Source organism: Halyomorpha halys, unplaced genomic scaffold (assembly GCF_000696795.3).
Source record: "Halyomorpha halys isolate HHAL.00 unplaced genomic scaffold, Hhal_1.1 Scaffold1874.1, whole genome shotgun sequence".
In the NCBI taxonomy this organism is placed as follows: domain Eukaryota; kingdom Metazoa; phylum Arthropoda; class Insecta; order Hemiptera; family Pentatomidae; genus Halyomorpha; species Halyomorpha halys.
In genome coordinates this window covers 170915-192868 of record NW_027111317.1, presented here as the reverse complement: position 1 = coordinate 192868, position 21954 = coordinate 170915, and the positions used below count along the sequence as shown (strand labels likewise).

At 28.7% G+C, this 21954-nt stretch overlaps 1 protein-coding gene across 4 annotated transcripts in view; it reads left to right on the top strand.

Moving 5' to 3' along the window:
• LOC106690797 (MDS1 and EVI1 complex locus protein EVI1-A) overlaps positions 1–21954 on the top strand; it is a 239930-nt gene that overhangs the window by 72962 nt on the left and 145014 nt on the right. The window contains exon 2 of one of the 4 annotated variants that reach the window (XM_067049332.1): positions 21829–21892. The exons of the other annotated variants lie outside the window; for them this stretch is intronic. The gene's annotated coding sequence lies outside the window, so the exon portion shown is untranslated. The remainder of the gene's footprint in view (positions 1–21828; positions 21893–21954) is intronic. 4 annotated transcript variants of the gene reach the window in all.

Genomic DNA, 21954 nt, shown 5'->3' with positions numbered 1-21954 from the left:
CTAAGCGCCCACATAAAATTAAAATGTATTTGTTATTAGTTGTATAAAAATGTTGCTATTGCATGTGTCATACACCAAACATGACTTTTCTGTCATCTTTTAATAAATCCTCAAATTTATAAAGGGCAACGCCTCTCCTCTGGCAAACGCAAAAATTATGTGATATATACAAAAAATAAAATAAATCTAAGTAAATAAATTTATAAGGTTATATTTTTAGATTGTTTTATTCTGAATAAAAAAAAAATGTATAGAGCACCAGAAAATCCATCTTATTTTTATGTATTTTTAATTCAACTTGGCAAAAATTAAATTGTAGCGAAGAACAACATCAAAAATATTTTATGTGAAAACTGACAAAAACAGTTACACCACAAAAATGTTACTTTTAAAACATCTGACCGGTGTGAACTAAATTATTGGTTATTACGGGAAAATCTATGCTTTCTGAAATTCCTGACTGCATCTGTTTAAACATCAAAGGAAATTTTTTTTCAATACGCTAATTCTACCCTCCTTAGTTAAATTTGAACCTATTAAATTTTAATCTCATTCAAAAATCAAGTTTAAATAGGTATTATTTTATTTTTGTGCTTCAGAGCATTTGTCACTTAAATTAAATTTAAGTAATGATTATACTACAAAACAAATAATAATTTTAAGTTACCTAAACAGATGATAGAGGTTTTAGTCTCCCTATGTTAAAAAAAACAAAAAACAACATTTATAACAATCTCCTGACAAAAGAACATTTCATTTTTCTGGAATAATTAATTTTTAGATATTATTATTTTTTTAACTTTATCATTAGTTTTATTTTATGTTTTTACTGGTCTTTATTGGCATATTATTCTTTTGATTTTTTTTAATATATTCATTTTTTTTTTTTAAAATATTTTCATTTTATTCACTTGATGTATGTTTCATATTTTCAATGCATTCATTGTTTTTGGTTTTTTTTTTTTTTTTTTACATTTTATTTGATTCGATTGATTTATTGGTACGCATTGATATCATTGCCAACGTAGTTTACAATGTTGATGTTTCGGTTTAAAATCAAGAATTTAAAAGTCAAAATAATACGTATATTTGTTATTCATTATTTGGCAAAATTGTATTCGTAATAGATTTACTACGATAAATGAGGAAATTTACCACAGCGGCTTACCAAAAATAATATACATCTATATAAACCTATCTGTCTGTATGTATGTATATTTATATAAGTATTAGATAATGTTATGTTATTTAGAATACATTATTGAATTTCGTTACGAGACTGGATGATTATATAATATAAATGGAGTAGTACATCCCTACAGTTGTATCTGATCCTTCAATAGGAGTGACTGTCTCTATTAATTACAGATTCATAAATCAACCCCGAGGACCAAAGACATCGATTCCCCTCTACAATTGCTAATGTCTTCATCCATGCTATAAGATTTTGCCTCGAATTTTGATTAATTGGCCCGAAGGGGACGAAAGGTCTGAATCCTGCCCCCACTCCTCAGGTAGTCCTTTGGGACCTCACGATCTCGCCATGTACGGGGATGACAGAGAGAAAATGAAAAATTGCTTCGAGAATTAAAGGAAATTGTATACAATAGGGGTTTAATTAATACTAATAGTCCGTCTGTCTCCATCAATCATTTACCTACCAAATCGTTATGGGAGGTATTTTTGATGTATTGTTTGCCAGGGCTGAGGTTCTCTTGCAGATGTTCGCTGATGTCGCAGAGACCTCCCCAATAACCTACATACGACAAGATATTATTAGCAGATACTGTTCATTTATCATCTCGTGTAAGATTCGATTATGCATATCTGTCACAAATAACACAAAAACTCTTTCTTTTTTTTGCTGTTTGCAACTATGATTTAGATATATTTTGCATTCGGAAAGAACTCATGAAGTGTACAGAACAATTTTAATTATAATATTTCAGAAAGACATTTTTACAGTAAGATGTCAATACTGGAAGTTTTATAGAAATAAAACAATTACAGGTTTAAACAGCAGACGTTGTTGTGGTGTTTATCACTTAAGCCTAAACACCATGTTTGTTATTAAAATTAAAGAAATAATAATAGTGGCCTATCATTCAATTCATACAATTATTTATGATGCCTGATTAGTGATTATGTTATTCTTCTTTTTTTTCTTTCATCTTTTATTTATTTTATTATTATTATTTTTTTCTTATTGTTATATTAGTTCAAAATTTTACTTATTTTAATATATCCTAGATTGATTGTGTTCATTTTATTTATTATTTCTTCATGTATATTTTTTTTTTTTTTTTTTCCGGACCCTCTAAAAACAGAAATAAAATGTGAATTAGTAGTGCATTACTGTGCAAGAAAGAAAAGTAATTCGTGTTGTGTCTTACCTTTTACTACCTTTGGTATTTTAAGGTATATAGTTCGATTGTGTCCATTTTATTTATTTTTCTGCATATATACATATCGAGATTTTATTTTATTTTTTCATTTATTTATTTTGTTTATTTTTTTTTTTAATTTAGATTTATCAATATTACTCATTGCCAAAGGTTGTGGTAGACTGTAATATTTATTAATAAATAAAAAAAATATATAATGCCATCATTAATTTAAAATTTATAAAAGGCCTTTCAATTATTTATTTAGATGTATTGAAATGTATACAAAATCATTGTAACTGGCAAATTTGTTTGTACCAATAAATTTAATTCACTATGGAGTTAAAACATCTGAATCTGGAAAAATGTGAATTTAATGTTTATTTATTTCCTTTTTAGACTGGAAAATTTAGTTTTTAACTAAATTAAATATTCTTATTATTTAATATATTAATCCTATTAGGACTACAAATATTTAAAAATGTAGATAAATTAACGATGGTGCTCTGTAGAAAGTAATTAAAATATTTATCGAACCAAAAATCCTCCATTTTTCTTAAAATGTTTTCTTAATACGTTCATCCAAACATGTAATCAATTATATCATAAATAAAAAGAAAAATATTACTATAATAAATCATAAATACTTGTCTTGAGGTTTTCAAATGTTTAATAAAAATCGATGAAATTGACACTTTATTTATTTATTGATGTTCCGACCAATTGGCCAACGTCTAATACTGATTATTTTTTTTATTTCTTGTCCTTATGTGAAATTTGTTAATTGATATTTATCTACATATATTTAATGTCCTTAGAGAAATTACAAGTTATAACGTACAAATACACTACTTAAAAAGATTTCTCTCATAAAATTAGCTGTGTTAATTTTATAGAAAAAAAATTAACTGCGATTTCTGAATTCTATTTTATTTTTTCATGATCAGGAATTTATTATTTAAAATACTGTATCTGTCCTGTAGATGAATTCATTTTTACCCAACTTGTTACAGTTTTAATCGTATTAATAAATTATTAATTAATAAAATCCTAACTGATAAATAATTTTTTTAAACCTATTGCACGATAAGTTTTATAATGAGGGTAAAACTAATGTTAACGACAGTATTATTTCATTATTTTTCGTATAGCGTGTTTTGAAATGTTCCTGAACTTACCTAAGGCATTATTCTTGTACTAATAAGCGGAACTCAAAATGACAAGAATTATTTACGACTGTATGCTATACTTCTCTTATCCGCAGCTAGAACAATATCCCTGTTAAAGTTGTTAACTGACCTTTCAACAACACACGAGATCAGCAAACCGACCAGTGAGCGCTGTTCCTAACTTCCTTAGAAATAACTGCCCATAAACACTTCGGTTGAAATGATTGATTCTTTTCCTAAGGTCTTTTCTGGAGCAGGAAAATATATTCTTGGTAATTTTAGTGAGTCAATGTTCAAAGTGGCCTACATTAGTCAAGTTTTTTTTTTTTATTCGTATCATAAAAGTTCCTGCTCAATGAAGGTCGCCGTTACTTAGTCAATGTTCTATCCGCTCAATGCAAGAATTATAATAAAACTCAACGGAATAGTTTCAAAAACTAGGCTACCGCACGGACGTTCTAGATTTGCAATTTAGTCCCTAACGAGAGGTGAAGGCAATGTTTGGCAACTTCCTCTACTCCTCAATCGGCAATAAAGTTTCTATTCGCCTCATTGGGTAATAAGGACTTTTTAAATGTCTTTTAAAGATGTAATGAGAGATGCAGGATTTTTTAACTGGTTGTTAGTGAGATGTTACACCAATAAAAATATATATCGGTTGTGTCAATGATCTATAATAAATCAAATAGTTGTGTTTGGCAATAAAGCATAGTATTTCAATCAATTTAACTTGTTGTCTTTAACCAAGCTTTCCTACCGAAAAAAAAAAAGGTTTCGTAATAATACTTAATAATTTTTTTTATATATAAAAAATAATACTCATAATCGAAAATTGTAGCTCACATTTTACAATAAGGTACAAATCTTGGTACCTGGTTGGTGCAAAAGTACTTTTTTTGACACCTATATTTCTTAAACGCCAAAATATGGCAGAAAGTTATGAATAAAAAAAATTACTACACTATTTTTTTAATTAAAATTTTTATTTATTGATAAATATTACAATATGCCATAACGTTGTTGGGCAATAGGTAATAGTGATAACTGATCAAATTCATACTAAAATAACATAACATATTAATAAAAATAATTAAACAAATGAAATAAAAAGTACATAAAAATAAATAAAATATCTCTCTAAATATATTCAAACAGAAGGATAAAAAAAATAAACATAATCAAATTATGTACATAAAAATAAAATACAACAAATTAAAAAAAAAATACTATCCACTACTTTCGCTACCAAAATTTTACTTTATTCGTTTATATTTAAAAAAAAACCGCTAATGCCATAGATTTTATTCCCATATGACCAGCCATGAAATATAAATACCTAATCAAAATAAGATGAAAAAAAAATAAAACTAGGAGAGATTACGCCGATTTTAATGATTTTTTTTTTTATGAAACTAGGTCGGAAAATATTAGACACGTTAGATTCTATATCTCTCTATAAAATAATGTGCCCTAGGACCAAAAAAAAATTTTTTCTCTCCACCTTTTCTCTACATGTATCACATTTCGTCTAGGATAAGAAAACATATGATTGATTGAATTAAATGAGCTTAATTGTACAAAAAATTTCAATATCCGAAAGTCACATGAAATAAAGTAGCCCAAAAGAAATTGTTTAGGAAAAATCAAGCCAGATTAGCTTTTGAAACACTTGAATTTTTTTAGACTGGTCAAAATTTATAAATTATATATTATTATATAGGCATGTTTTTTGAAGGATACCATGATTTTAAATGATTGAAAAAAACAATTTCAAATCAAGAAAACATTATCGAACATTTTATTTGATATTTTCGGTTCTAGTTTGCTCACAAAGATACAGTTTTTACGATTGTGTAGTTCAATTTTTAATAGATGACAATGTCCTATCTTTAGTTTGTATTTATGCAATCAGATTTTTTTCTGTCTTGGTAAATTTACTGATGAAACGTTAACTGGTTAGTTTCGAGAGACTTAAGACTTTGCAACGATTTTTATTATCTTATAAAGTATTTCTATGTTTATATTCTCCAATTTTTTTGTAGGCACAGTGAATAAATTATCAATTCGAGTACTGAAAAAAAAATGCTTTCCTGTAATGTGTCCAAAATCAGAAACAAAGGAGAAAGGGAATTTTCTTGAATAAAGTAAAATTTCAATAATTTCTGATATGGGCTATTTATAAGTAGGCATATTTTTTAAAATAATCGTATTTTACTGCATTATTTTAAACGTCAGGAACAACATTTTAATTATTATATTTAGTTTTAATGTTTATAGTATAAGTGCCACAGTGATTTATATTGGTTTTTTTTTTTTTACAGTAAGAAAATTGATTGAATACTGGTTTATTAATGTTAATAAAAAAAAGTAGTTTATAACCTGTCCTATAAAAGCTATTTCAGCTTAGTCGGATTACATAATGTCTTTAAATACTAACAACAACATATAAGCGAATCACTGTTATAATTTTGGATTTAAAACAAAAAAAAAAGGTTTTACAAATGTATTCCAAGAAGGAAGGCGAAACCCTTATCTGACCCCAACCTCTGTGGGCGTTACAGCACATTTCTCTGTAACTGTTAATGAGAACAGTACTTATTTTTTGGTTTTGCTTTTTCGCTTTCAAATACACCACAACTGGTGGTCCTGTCGATTTTATCAAGCTTAGAAGAAAAAGAGTTTATTTGGAACGGAAATTATCCAAAACCCATAAAAGTTAAAATATTTTTTAAAAAATATATATTCTGTCTCTTTTTGAAAAAAGAAAATTAACCGTTGATTATTAACAAATTTAGCACTCCTAAAAAATCATAATTCAGAATGAATCTGTCTCAGAATATATTTTGATTATTTACAACGTCCTTAAGAATATCTTCACAATTTTATTAGTATCAGATAATAAAGTTTGAATACAATTTCTTACAGACTCCTATCAAATTGTGTCACACCTTAACTTTCACTGAATGCAAATTAATTTCTAATGGGATTCAAATGTATAAGATTATATATCTCAGCCATAATATATAGCTAAGATACTATTCAAGAAATACCAGTATGATAATATTTCTCCCTGAAGTATTTTTATAATTAAACTATATATTTGTGTATGTGTGTGTGAGGAAAGGAGGGTTTGTATAGGTGCATAAATAATTCTCTATTCTATAAAAAGGAATCCTTCCCAAACTATTTAATCAATTTCTCATTAAAGTAGTAAATTAGTATGTTATTCAAACAGCTTCTTTGTTTTTTGGAAACTTTTTTAAGTATTTTATGAGCGCGTTTTCTCTTTCAAATTCTCATAATTTTATGTATATTTTTTTGGCGCCCTATATACTATCTAATTTCTACCACTTACTACCTTGACGTTCTAAAATCCGAAATAATTGTATAATTTATCATAAAAGTTACATTTATAGAGTTTTTCACTGATGAATATTTACATTCTTCATAACTTTTACCTGATTTTACTCCAGGATTTATTTTATATATTAAAAAGTTAATGGGCATTAAGGAGAAGACTTCACGTAATCAAATTCGTTAGATCCGTTTTGACTTTACGATCTATAAAAAGAATAGTAGTAGATTAGGAAGTATATCTACTCTTGAGTTGTTATTTTGTACAGGATGCTCGCTTTTTTATATAGATATCTCAAAAAAATTGTGCTTGTAACGCAGAACAAACAGATATAAGAAACAACGGCCAAGGGGCGAAAATGTTTTTTTTTTTGTTCAGAGGATACTTCAAAACGCTTAGATCTGCTGAAATATACTATTTTATTATCCATTTTAGTTTATAATTCTTAATTTTATTGGATTTTTTATTGTCATTATTAATTAAATGTTCTATTTTTATTTAATATGTATACATAATATAATTAAAAAAATTACAGCCCTTCAGTTACAGATTGTGCTATTTCAATAAACTGTAGATATATATAAAAAAAAGAAATCTTTTGAAAACTCCTTATCGAAAGTTTGACCCGGTCACAATACTTATCCGTACCCAATAAGGAATTTAAAAATCATAACCCAGATTCAAAATGCCTAGCTTTGAAGAGAAGCAATTCCTACTTCATTGGTCTAGATCGAACTACTTGTAATCATCAGAAAGTCAGATAAGGTATAATGTATAACGGCACCAATCAGAATCGATGGTGATAGCTACATCTCATCTCCATCCGCTGCATCCTCTATCAAACCTTTCCCGACCCAGTTGTAAATAATGAAACGGAAATAAAAACGAGAATCGATAATTGTTTATTTCCTCCGATGAAAAGAAATGAGGTTGAGCTATCAGATCCGTGCGCCCGTCATTGACAATTGATAAGGGTTGTTAAAGGTTATTGCGTAATAATTAGTAATCACACAGAATGGGGGCTTGATTCGAGCCGGTCCTCTCGTTACCTGTAATCATCTTCACCTGGTACCTGCTCCCTGTAGGATGTTCTAGTTACACGGTCCTTCTGGGGTAAGGTCTACTTGAATTGGCGCGTAATTAAAGCGGTCATTGAGTTACATAATACTTTTTTTATTCACTACAAGTTTCTTATATTTAAATTTAAATTGTAATTTTAAAATGATGATTCCATTAAAATACTGGTATTTAACTGAGATTTATGTATATACAATCTATCCTACAAGAGCATGATTTTATTATTATACAATATAGACCTAAAAAAAATTACAATTTAAAATTGTTCCAACCCTTGTTTAGCAGCGATCTCAAGGATGTTATTTTGTCTTTCAAAAGATGAAGGTGTAAAAGATAATTTTTTTTAGTGCTACACTCCTGAATTTTTACCAAAAAGTAAGTTATTTAATTTAATTTTTTGGTTCTCAATTCACAATATTATTTTTATTTTAAGGTTAAAAAGTTTTTTTTTTGTTGTTGTTGATATTTTCTGTTTTGCATCATCAAACTAAAATTACAATTCTAACAAATTTTTTGTAAAACTCCAAAAAAATATTTTTACTTATAAGAAATGATTGAAAATTCCTATGAATATATGAAAAACTATTATCAATGAATACCGACTAAAAATTCATAATTTTACTTACAAAATATGGATAAAGTAAAATAATGTTCGAAATGATTATCACAGCAATAAAGTTTATTAAATTATAAGATTGAGCAGCCACTTAGAATTTGGAAAATTGTCGAGTTCCTAATTTACACAGATAATAAACATTAATGATATAGGTAAAAATATATATTGATATATATATACCATAGTTAATAAAAGAATATGAAGAAATAAAAATACCTCGGATTAAAAGGGATGGGTTTTTAAAAGATATTTTTACTATTTTGAGAAATAGCGATACCAAATACATTAGAAAATTTAAATAATATCTGTTTTTGTATTTATAGAATTAATTATACATGTTGTATCATACATCATTGTTATCCTAAACAGTATTGTTATCACGTACTTTACTGCTCATACCCTAATAAATATCTTATTGAATTTTGAATGTTATTATGATATTTATCTGGAATTGCAGTTTAATTTTTTTTTCTTTTTCAACGGTTTCTTTATCTGTTGTCAATACTTTTTCTAGCACAACTTATCCTAGTTAGACATGAAATAGTACATAATTAACACTATAAAATAAGTGATTTCTCTTTTACCCTAGGACAATAATAGCGGTCGGCTTTTCTATGTCCTTCCAGGAGATTTCACAATTGTGGAAAAGGTTACCTGAGTCATATGAGTCCGCAAGGCTGCTGATGAAAATTGTTATGATGAGTCAGTCAATCAGTGCTATTCACCCCGCGGCAACAACATTAATTTTCCATCTCACATTTCTCAACCGAAGAGGAAGGATCAGATCCATATTCAGAAAGGATGTGGTTCGCGAACCTTGGAGACTGCGAACGCCCCAGAAAGGGCACAATGCAGTGGTCACATTTGCAATCCCGTTTCCTGGAGGATTAGAACAAACATATTGTAGTTCGTTTAACTGAGTCATAAATACAATAGGTCATCTAATACCTATAGCAGGGTTTCTAGTTAATATAAGCAGTAATTATCAGTATTCAACTTATTTCTAAGAGTTTATATTTTTATTTTATGTTTTCAAGGAATACACTTTTACCTCTTTATATTCGTGTTGGAGACGTTTCGGACATTTTTTCATCATTTAGTCTGTTCTTATATTCTTATTTATCCCTCAAAGAGATATGCCCAACCATTAAAATTTGCCATTGTTCTGTCTTCATAAGTCCGTCTGTAATTGGTTCGTTGAATTTTTATTATTAGATAAGGTTTAGTTTAATACCACCCCTATTTGTTTTGGCCACACTGATTATTATTTTACATTAATTTTGTCAATTATTTGAAATTTACCCCATTTTTAATATATTAAGTTATGTATATTGATTCAATGTGCTTCTTGCTTCTGATATTAGATGGTGGATTCCAAATTTACACTTTATCAAAATCAAAATTGTGGTTATTATGGATATACTATGTCTTGCTAACGCTATGGCTTTTATATTTTTGGAGTTATTAACGTTACTTCTATGTTGTTCGATTCTATTGCTTAAATTTTGTGGTGCATCACCTATATAATATGGTTCTTTGAATTATTTACAGTTAATTTTTCGTATTATACCATTTTAGTTATTGGTTTCAATTTAATATTTCATATCAGTAATGTGCTTTTCTTTTTTGTTATACATTATATAGTCGGAATTTCACATCTTTTTGATAATATTTTTCAAATGCTATTTGTTATCCTTGGATTATACAAATATTTCAATTTGTAATATTTATTTACTTCATATTCTTTTTTCCCTATTTCGTTTTTATTGTTTTCTCTTTTTCATTGTTAATCCTTTTCGAATAATATGTTATTAAGCCCTCTTTGTGTTTATTACATCTTTTGGTCCCTCTTCAGAAATTTGTAGATAAAACATAAATTTTAGCTTTTATCGACGATATTATAAGTATAACTTAGCTATAATGTATACATATTGTCTATACTACACAATGAGATAAAATGGGCTACAGATGACACCGAAAATAATGATTTTCAGATATTTGTGGTTTGTAGCTAGTGAAAATATTAAATAGCTCTGACTTTAAACCTACATCATATAAACATTATAAGAACATTAAAAAAATAAAATTACAAATGCATTGGTTTCTAGGTCACTGTAATACAATAATCTATACCACCTTTCTTAAAGAGGGATTTTCATACATAGGATGATCTAACCAGAACGTTCCCATGATTTTTGACTTTGTTACATTCGGCGATGAAGACACAGCTGTTATACAACGCTGTGTAAATTAATCCTAAAGAATTTCTTGTTATACAATGATACGCACAGACAATGGTTTCAACAATTATTGTCATCATAAGAGGAGTATTATGTGAGTGATGAAGAGATTGTGATGTACCTAATTTGAATCACAAATATTATTTGTAGAAGTAGAATATGAGGACTTTGCTATAAATAGTTCCAAGTATTTTCTATTACGCTCATGTGAATAGTCTTGGAACGCCGTTAGTTCTACTTCGACGGAATAACTGAGTAGCTACATGAATATAAAATTAGTTTTGAGCTTTTGAAAAACAGGAATTAAGGATAAAGGAATCACGTATGAGTAAATACCGCTTTTAAAATCTTGATATCGAATTACTTTTTGATTACTTTTCTTAACAATTCCATTAAATGTTAAAATTTAATTCAGTGTTATTTATATTTAAAAATATAATGGGGAGTGATAACTTATGACGTAAAATCCTCTTATCTTTTTACAATTGTTGACTCCTAATTATTAAGCATTAATACCTAATTAAAGACCAATAGAAAGGGTAATTAGCAATTCAACTAAGAACGTAGAGGAATAATTCCAAACTAATGCTACCTCATTAAAAGAAAGATGTAAATTCGGCATTGGCTATTCCGGCGGCTACTTTCGTTTGGCCTATTTCCATTATAAATAATTAGAATAACTTATCGATTGGTTTTAAGATTTTATTGACTTTCTACTTTTTCTAACTTTTTTTTTTCTTTTTCATGACTTGTCAAACTAGGAAAATCCACATCTAATCGGTATTCCTTTTTATATTTACGATCCCAAACAGGTTACAGTTTGAAATGGTGTATAGTGAAATTTAATGATGTTTTTTGTTTATTTTAGGCTTTAGGCTATGTTTGGGAGATAAAATTTTTAATTGAAAAATAGTAAAATCTTCCTAATTCTTGAGGAATAGGTATTATGGATGTAAACATTTATTTATACCATATGTACATATCAAAGAACAAAAATTATGAAATATAATAAAAAATGGATCTGGATAACGATAAAATAATACAGGTACTTCGCAAGTAAAAAAAGTCATCTTGAATACATGCATATCTATTATATAGTTACAAATCATATATCATGATATAAAGGGATGCAGGTTACGATGGGTTGGACATATGGCCTGAAGTAATCCATCAGGACGCCTTTACACAACAATGAATACCAGTATAGCTGATAATAGGCCACGTGGCCAAAAACCAGATGGATAGACTAATAGAAGCTGCGAAAGAGCTGCGTTTATCAAACAGGAAAGCAGTAGACCAATATAGGATAGCGTGAAGAAGGCTGTTTCGGGCGGTCAAAGACAAGGTTTGTACAATCAATAGAAATAAAAATAATAAAAAAATCAATAGAAATAAAAAAATATAAAAGGTACAAACAGTTAAAATAATGTGCACTATTTTAGATATAAAAGTACCGGTTCAAATCCGGGCTTAGCATTTTAAATGTGGTCTTAAGTTAGAAATACTTTTTACAATACTTATTGTTAAAGAAAAACTAATTCTTTCTGTTATGTTTCTTATTAATCCTATGTTTTTTTTTTAATTTTGTTTTATATTTTATCTATTTATGTAACACTTTTTTCAAACTCTCAAACTCTTAACACTATTTTGTCAAATATAAAAAAAAAAAATTATATATTTTTTAATATATATCACATAAGGTCTTTGTATGAATCTGGACACTATGAGTAAGAAATAAGTTATATATGGATGAAAAAATTTAAGCAGCTTGAGGATGGAGAGCTATGAACCATTGATGCCAAATAAACAGCGTGCAAGGAATGTTGTTGAATAAAATGATAAATATTAGAAAATATATTTAGTTTTCCAGAAATTATTAAAAAAATATATATAATTTTTAATTGGATATGAGGTATGGTTCTCCACACGCATACTGAATGTATTCATTTATCCGTCGACAAATTGATCTTATACTAGTAGAAATAAATCAGTACTCTACCAGCAAGAGTATTGTCTATTTGAGTTTCATTGAGTATATGAAACATTTAAATCAGTGATGAACTCCTTCACAATAACCGAAAAAGTGAATATGTTAATAACTCAGAACATCATTAGGTCTAAGTATGATATTAATAAAAAAAAATAATAACAATACTAAATATAAAAATATTATTAAATATTTAGTGTTTCATTAAGGAATGTGAAAACCATATTTCCTTAACAATATTATTTCTATTTAAGATGCTATATTTTAAATTTATTCCAAGGACTGTCTTGTGATAGATTTATATTTTTTTTACATAAATTTTATTATGTTTATATTATTAAACATAGAGATAATAACTAATTTTCATTGACGTTATACAGACTAAGAAAGTAATGTGGGTTACCAGCTGTAACCAAAGCCTTCTTCGGAGCACCTTCTGCCTTATATAATATCCGGAGCCGTGATTAATTCGCCATCGAACGAAAAGAAAGGTTATATCTTTCGCAAAGGCCCGAGGCATCGCGTGCTTCACCGTCTCCCCATTATTCTTTATTTTTTTTCCCCGTTTCTTCTTCCATTTCCTCCGGCAAGGCAGGGATATATCCTAAGGTCCGCCCTCGTGATCCAGTGTGGACAATTGAAAACATAATTACGGCCTACAATTCATGGGCGGGACAAGGTGGGCTGCTGCATAAATAAGGAGTGCAGTTGCATTATGCACGATTCTGTTGTAACTCGTTCGGAGTTTTCCCTACCTTTCGGCTAGTTCATGTCGGATGCCGTCAGTCAGGGGAAACTACCAATCATCTTGGTCATCGCTTTGCTAATATACACTGATTGTCTTATCCTTCGGGTCTTTGTGATGTTGTTAAGGTTATAAAATGCATCACAAAAATGGGTTATATTGGGCATTAGTAAACAGTAACTTCTACTCATAATATGAAAGAGTATAATAAACATTCGATTCCAAAACAATTAATTCATATTCTTCCATTATCCATGAAGTTATAATGAACATTAGTCTCTTTATTTCAATATCCCGAATTTTTAAATATTAGTTTTATATTAAACGGATGTGTAATAACAAAGTAATAATTAACAATCTGAAAACATTTCACCGTGATAGTAAAATTAAAATCAATTTTGTAGACATTTTTGTAAGTTCATTAAATCCCCCTTTTTGGGGGTTACATACATAGTATAATCGGCTAACCATTAATTTTCAATTTAAAGGAAAACAGGAGGAAGAAAACAAAAATAAACACTTGTTGAGTTTTAGGCGTAGGAGTATTATTGCTGAACATTTTGTTTTATATCTAAAGATATTTGTAGATATTATAATACAGTTGATAAAAAAACAAACAATTAAAAAATTAAAAATATTGAAATAATCCATTCACGTAAGAGTAATTTCGAACATTTTCACACATATGGACTCACCACTACTTACATTTTTTTGATTGAGATTTTTTATTTTAGCTGGTGTGGAAGAATAAATAAATTTAAAAAGTAAGAAAAATTTTAATTAAAGACTTCTCTGCCCCACTGCATTACCTCGTGCACGACTTGTAACTAGTAAAAAATTGATTTTGAAACTAACGTATGTATATGTAGTCATAATATAATATACCAAAATTACATGTTAGTAATACATGATTTTTATTTATTTCCTTCTTTTTTATATTTTTTCTTTATATATTTTTATTTTATTTTTTAAAAATTTCTTTGCGCTTTTTATTATTTTTGTAAATGTCTACATATAATTTTCTCTCTTGAGCCACCGAAAATTTCTCTTTATTTTCTTCTTTTTTTTTTTTTTTTTATTATTATTTCATCAAATATAATGTTTAAATAGTAAACATTTAAAAAATAGTACCAATTTATTTAAATAAAAATCTAACATGACCATGCACACAATTAGATTATACGAACATTAATAATATTATATAAAGCTCACAATAATATTAGTAATTCATCCCTAAAATTACCTAGAAAGAATGTTAGTTCAAATAGAGGGATAAGAATGTCTTCAAAAAAAGAAGGACTGATTTATGACCAGCTATACTTGTCTTGATACAAGTTCAAGAGTTCAAAATTATGTTTAACCATGGATGTCTATGAATGTAATATTCCCATCGATGACATTTTCCATTCAGTCTCGCCTAGACCCGGATGTTCTGAATTTCCTATCCGACGAATTCAGGCCCCCAAACGTCATTTACGTATGCAAACCGTAAGTAAAGAAAGGCGACGAGTGGCTGTTGTTGATGTGTGGAGAACAATAGATGAATAGGTCATAAATATCAACTCGGGACGTAGCCTATTAGCTTGATGCCTCGCGGGTAAACGCCTTGTCAGCTGATAGATGTCGTTAGCTCAATGCACCTGACAATATTGAGGCGTGAAAATTTTGAATGTATTACAAGTCAACGGTAGCCCTTGAATTATGTATAACTATTGTTTACAAGACAATTAGCGTAGATGTGTTCCTAACGTGGTTAATGCTTCTTCAATGAGCTCGGTTAGCGAATAAATATGAAAATTTCCCGGATTAAATGTAAGTTTTAATTTAGCTCGGTCTTTGTGTTGGCATATTTATTTATTTTACTCTATATTTTAAATAAATTAGAAAATAAAAGCTTCCTCTTACATATTTCTAAAAATATTGTCTTTAATTTTTTTTATCTTTAAAAATTTATTTATTGATAGATAGTACACTCTGCCACACCGTGGTGGGCAATAGTTAATAGTGATGACTGATCACATTCATACTAAAATAAAATAACATAGAATTAAAAATAAATAAATTACAAAAAAAAATAGTAAATAAATTAAATTAAATCTCTCAATTAAAATATATATACAAAAAGAAGGATAAAGAAAATGAACATAATCAAACTATGAGTATGAAAAAATAAATAAATAATAAAAACAAAATGATCTCTATTATTGTGAATTAGTTACGAAAAAGTTCTTAGTAAAAAACATTTGACTAAAGGATGCAACTGATTTGACGATATACTGATTTTGAGGAGTATCATTTGAAAATATAAATTATTGAACGTAGCTTTATTTTCTATCCGCCTAAATGTTAATAGTACTATTTAAAAACAATATTTTTATATTATTATTTGTTTTAATGAGTGTGTATTAAGCTATAAAATAATTTATAAGCATTTTAATGTATTTTGTTCACTTAGTTTTGATTTATATTATAATGACGTTTTATATTTACTCTCTTACGGCTTCGTGATGGCGCTTACGTAAATTATCTCGTGTTCTCCATCACAACACTCACCCACTCTGTCTGCTTCTCAGGGACCGATCCCCACCTACGGATTTGTTCTTGGAGATCCGGAGGCGTCGATCGAACGAAAACTATTCATTTATGATGGATAAATCGGAGCTGGTCCATTACTCAGCGCATGGATATAGGGCAGCTGCTAGAGCAGTTGGAAAGTGGAGGTTCGCATTCCTCCCGTCGAAAGCGAGGACTCAGCCGATGTCCTGCATAAATTATGATAAGGACAATAATAGTGCTCAATATATAGCGACTATTCTCGAACGAGTACATGCATTAGCTGGTAGATGTCTTCTTCGCGTATAAATCCACACGCGGTATCTCCCTCCAGGAAGATATCATCTGTCGCTGATTCACTGCTAGTTTCCTTTGTGCAAAGAGAAAATAAACTATTTTTATCTATATTTTGTTCATATTTCTCAATCAAGATGTAATGATGTCTCGATATAAATTAAAAAAAATATTTCAGATACCATCCTGTAAAATATTTTATTTTATATAAGTTTTCTACATACGCAACCTAGATGGTCGGGATTAGTATACTAGCCCTAAAGGACATTCGATTATATACATTAACGTTAATTGAAGGGTTGTAAGAGCAATAAATTGCCAAAAAAAAAAAATGTTTGAAGTATAAATGCATTAATGATGTATAAAAATTAAAGTGCTTTTTTTTTTGGAGATGCGAAAATTTTAGGTCGTAATTTGTTTTTTCTCATTACAGGAATTATTAGCTTTCATTTTTAAGAAATTTAGCTCAGAATTATCAAAATTCAGGGGAATGAGTGTTTTAACCAAATAAGTTTTTTTTATCCAAACTAAGGCTAGTTTTATAAACGGTTACAATTGTTTATATTTATATATAGAAAGTTACTAGACCTATAAATTTAATAAATAGTTATCAAGGACTATTCGTGAAATTAAAGTTATGTTTGTGGTTATTTACATTAACAATTCCCTGATTAATTCTTAAATCAGTGCACCTAAGTACAATTATATGTATACTGTTTTTTTCTTGTATTATCATGATACTTTTGTCCTAGAATTTCGATATGCTAAAATGTATTTATATGAATACATGTACTCTTGTACAGTAAGACGTTCTGAACTCCACCAATAATTGACTATAGTTGTCAGTCTATTTCAAAATTTTATTAATGTAACATTTTGTCAGTTTGAAATGTATATGCTCAATTTAAGAACTTTCTATCAAATGCTAATCATCCACTTCTGAAAAAACTATTTTTTTGAAAAAGTTTAATTGAACACCAAAGTTTAATTAAAAATGGCATCAATTTAATTAATTAATTTAAATGTTCAATAGAAGTTTAACTAGCTAAATGAGATGCCCTATAATATTCTTTAATTACTTTTAAAATGCTGTATATCTAGCTAGAAATATTTGTATCTGATCTTCATTACAAAATGCGACTTGAAGATGTTCTCAAGGACATGAAGAGGCACCTTCCGCAGCGTGATGACGAATCTAGGATTTCTGCGTGTAATTGAAATGTAAAGGATAATTCAAAATTAACGAGTAACGATTTTTTAATGCAAACGGCATTAGGATCCGTCATGGTTTAATAAGCCCAAGTCTGTCACTTGTAGGTCCTAACGATAGGAGCCTATCCTTGGGACGATGATTGGCCATTTAGACTAAATAGAAGCATTAGGAGCTACCGGATGGACCTGCGGGACAAGTGAAAGGACATCCACTCTGAAATATGATCTAATCTCTTCTCTGCATCATGCTCTCCTTACCCTCCATGTTAATGACTGAATATATTTGTTTATATAATATCGGACGTCCTGAGTTGCGAAAGGTGTTTACCCATCTCCTGGCTAGGGGGCGACCATTGCCACTTTCGCCATCACCGTTTCGACAACCAACAATGCCCTAATTAAAACGCCCAATCAAACCGTAACGCTCCTCTGACCCAGATATGTTCCTGTCTCACGCCTCCCAATAATTATCGGACCGATACAATAATTAGCGGGCGACAATGACTCAATGGCACATTGTCTGGAGTGCTGATTGAAAATTAAAGAAGCGAACCCGTTGTAATTAATATCGTAAACAGAGGATGTGACCGCTGATGGGGCTCGTGACCACCTCACTAATTAGCTACGAGCTCTCAATGCCACCTCCTCTTCGGGACCTCTTGACCCGAATCGCGCATTGGGTGGGGCTGTCCGGGAATCTCTCCGACTTGAGCAGAAGAAAAAAATAATATATTTAAATTATTTAATTTTTTATTATTATGACCTTTTATATATAAACAATTAAAATTATTTAAAACCAATGATCCATGTCTCTAACCATCTAATGTATCGAAAGTACAATAGTGGATCGAAAAAAAAGTTTATCCAGATAATGTCCGTTTTGGTAAAAATGTATAAGATTCAACGATATTACAATTTTTTTATGGAGATGAGCTACTTGGTAATCTAATTAAGTTAACTAATTTATTTTATCATACCATTCATTAAACCTATCCCATTTTTTAAACTTAAACGGTTTAATTATTATTTTTTCTTCTCTAGTTTCAATTAATAAGTTTTTTTATATATTAACAAATTGAAACTTTTTTTATGTTAATTAATATGTAAATATTTAATTACCGGAATTAAAGGCAATGCAGATTTAAGACATATCAATTTATATCACTATCCTTCAATTCAATGCAAACCTCCTGCCCCTTCTCCTCGTTTCAAACATTAAAAAAAAACATGAATAAATCGCACTAATGTTTCGATATGTTGGAAAAAGAATTGACTATATATCTATGTGTTTGTGTAACCGATGATAACTCAAATAAATAAGAATTTAAAATGATTCTACATTTTTTTTTCGGTATTGAGATTAATTTTTTGTTGGACACATTGATTAGATTTTTGAAAAATAAAACCGATTTTTTTTTCCGATATTTCATGTTCAGATTTAGTGTGGAATATTCTATAAATATATATGCAATTAACATCAAGCGCATTTATAAGTTTCATGTAAAGATAATTAACATTACTTAAATTGATTTAAATTCAAATACAATTTTATTTTTAAGGTGTTATTTGTCGATCCGTTTTTGATGACTTATACATAGAGAGATGGCCTCAAATCAAAATAATTGAAAATCAATAAATAATATGAAAAGAAATTAATTTAAAAATTAATAAAATTTAAATTAAATATTGATTAGTACACGTGAAATAACACACATAATAATACATGAACATACATATAAAAAAGAAATAATAATTTCTAATTTTCTTAAAAGTAATGTAAATACTAAACAATGTAAAAACAAAAATGTAATTAAAAAAGATATAAGTCAAAATATTAATTTATAATCTTAAACACTTTCTTGAGACTGGTATTTTTTTTAAAAATAAATAATTTAATTACTATGCATTTTAGTCTCAACACATTTTATTTTTCTTATAAGTCCGACGTTTCGGGCAATCTGGCCATTCTCAGGGACAATCTTAATACAATTTTGGAATTATATGATTTAAAAACTCCATGCAGACTATTCAGCCCAGGTCAAAACAACAATTTCTAATTAGTCAATATTCACATTAAAACTAAAATTAAAATCATTTATCACAGTCACTATTTGTTAAAACTTATGTGATTTAAATTAATTATTTTCAAAATATTAATTTTCTGATACAAAAAAATGAATAATGGAAGATAGCGTTTTTATAGAACTTTATGTAAAATAAAATAAAAAAATGTAGATTTTCTTTTTGTTTTAATCTTAATCAATTATAATTGAATGTTAATTTTAAAGGAAATGTAATAAATACTTATAAAACTATTAAAATTGAATAATGATATAGAACAGATTAAATTTAGTCACAATTAAAATCATGAGTAGATTACACGAGCTAACTTTTGTTGTTATTGCTCATTCCTCTTCATTGCTGTATTAATTAAATAGCAGTAATTGTCTTATTACTTATCTCCAAGGATTGGAACCGTGACATTCCTATTGCCCATACCCATTTGGCTTACAAAAGTGGATGGAGCGGCCAATCCATCGCGAAGAGGTCCAAGAGGCTTGCCCTTACGCAAGCTGCATTCCTCTGCGAACTATCTCCCCCCTAACGATCGGCGGGGACACTCATTATTGTTTCCATGTAGGATCATAGGGCATTAATTGGATCAGGAACGTCCTCTGGAACACCTTGGTTACATCCTTTAAGAACAAATTGGAACTTGGTGAAATCGGTCCCAGTCGCTGGTCCAGTTTGATCCGACTCAGGAGAACCAACTGTAGGGAACAGTTAATTATGAATTATTGATATGGGTTTTCTATGGCATCTCCGAGTGGAATCTCTTCTTGATGAGCGGTCCACATAAGCCCCTCTCGCCCTCTTTGCAATCCCGTCTCGTTTCACTTGTACGATACTTGCACCATCATTTGATTTTTCTATTGCATTGTCATCGCTCTAACCATTCTTAATTTCCTTCCGATTATTTAGGGTGCAGTACTTTTTTCATAAAAATGTCCTTTTCATGAAGATAACTAAAATTACTATTTTTGTAATTTTAATGTATTCTTCAAACCGATATATATTTTATAATTTATTAACACATAATTAATATATATAGTTATGTTACGAAATAAGGACTTATCTTATGAAAATGGACTTTTGTCCGACCCTAGGGACATGCCCTTATATGAATAATATAATTAAATAAAAGAAATAATTGATTAAAAACGGATTATTTAACAATGTACTGAATGTATTCCCAGCATATAATCGACAATTTTGTATTTATCACATTGAATTATGAACATAATTGATTTTAAGAAAATAAAATCATCAAGTTACTATGTATTATTTTTTTAAGTACAGCTGAAAAATGGACTAATTTATTTTATATTTAATTACTAACTTACCATAAATTTCAGTTAAATCTTTATATTCGTAAAGATAAATGAAGTATAAAATAAATAAATTTTTGAAGTTTCCAAGGATTTATTTAGCGGACCAAATCTTCTAGCCAGAGACAAAGAGATACCTACCTATAAATAACATTCACAGTTTATTATTAATTACTATTTTTTTAAGTTCTTTTTTTTTTACTTTTCAGTATTTCGTCTTCAAAAACATTTTTGGGAACGGAATTCAAAACCGAGCACTGGATTATTTATTTAATTTTAAAACTTGACATGATTAGACTTAAAACTGACGTCTTGCTCTTGGCCGGATAAATTTCTAAAAAACTTTAAGCTCCATGAGTCCATGATTTCCAAAATTGATTGATGCCATAGTGAAAGTTTTTAAAAAAACACGTAATAATGAAAATATTGAAAATATATTTCTAAAATAGGTATAATCTTACAAGATTATAGTTCGCACTGATGGTTAAGCAACTACATACTCCACTTGGTATACACCTCTTACTCAGAATAAAACAAAGAAAAACGTTATCTTCCGATCAACATGAGTACACACAACACCACGGTCAACAAGCACACCGCATATTTCAAGCGGCAGAATTAAGCTCACTTAAGAACACAAGAAAGTTTTCAACCGCAGAACACGTTATGTTCATGCACGTATTGTGTCACTTGCGCCTATAAAATAAACATGTTTATTAGTGCAGGGAACAAGTATATGCTACATTATTGCACAGTTTAAATGTTAACTCTAACTGATATCATCTAAATAACGTCTGTTTGTTTCAGGTTCGTATTACAGAAGATAATCAAAGACTGGTTGATCAATGCATTCCATTGAGTAAACGCAAGAGTAAGTAAAATGAATGGATTCCATTTGTCTAATAGAATCATGCTTGGGTATAATATAGAATT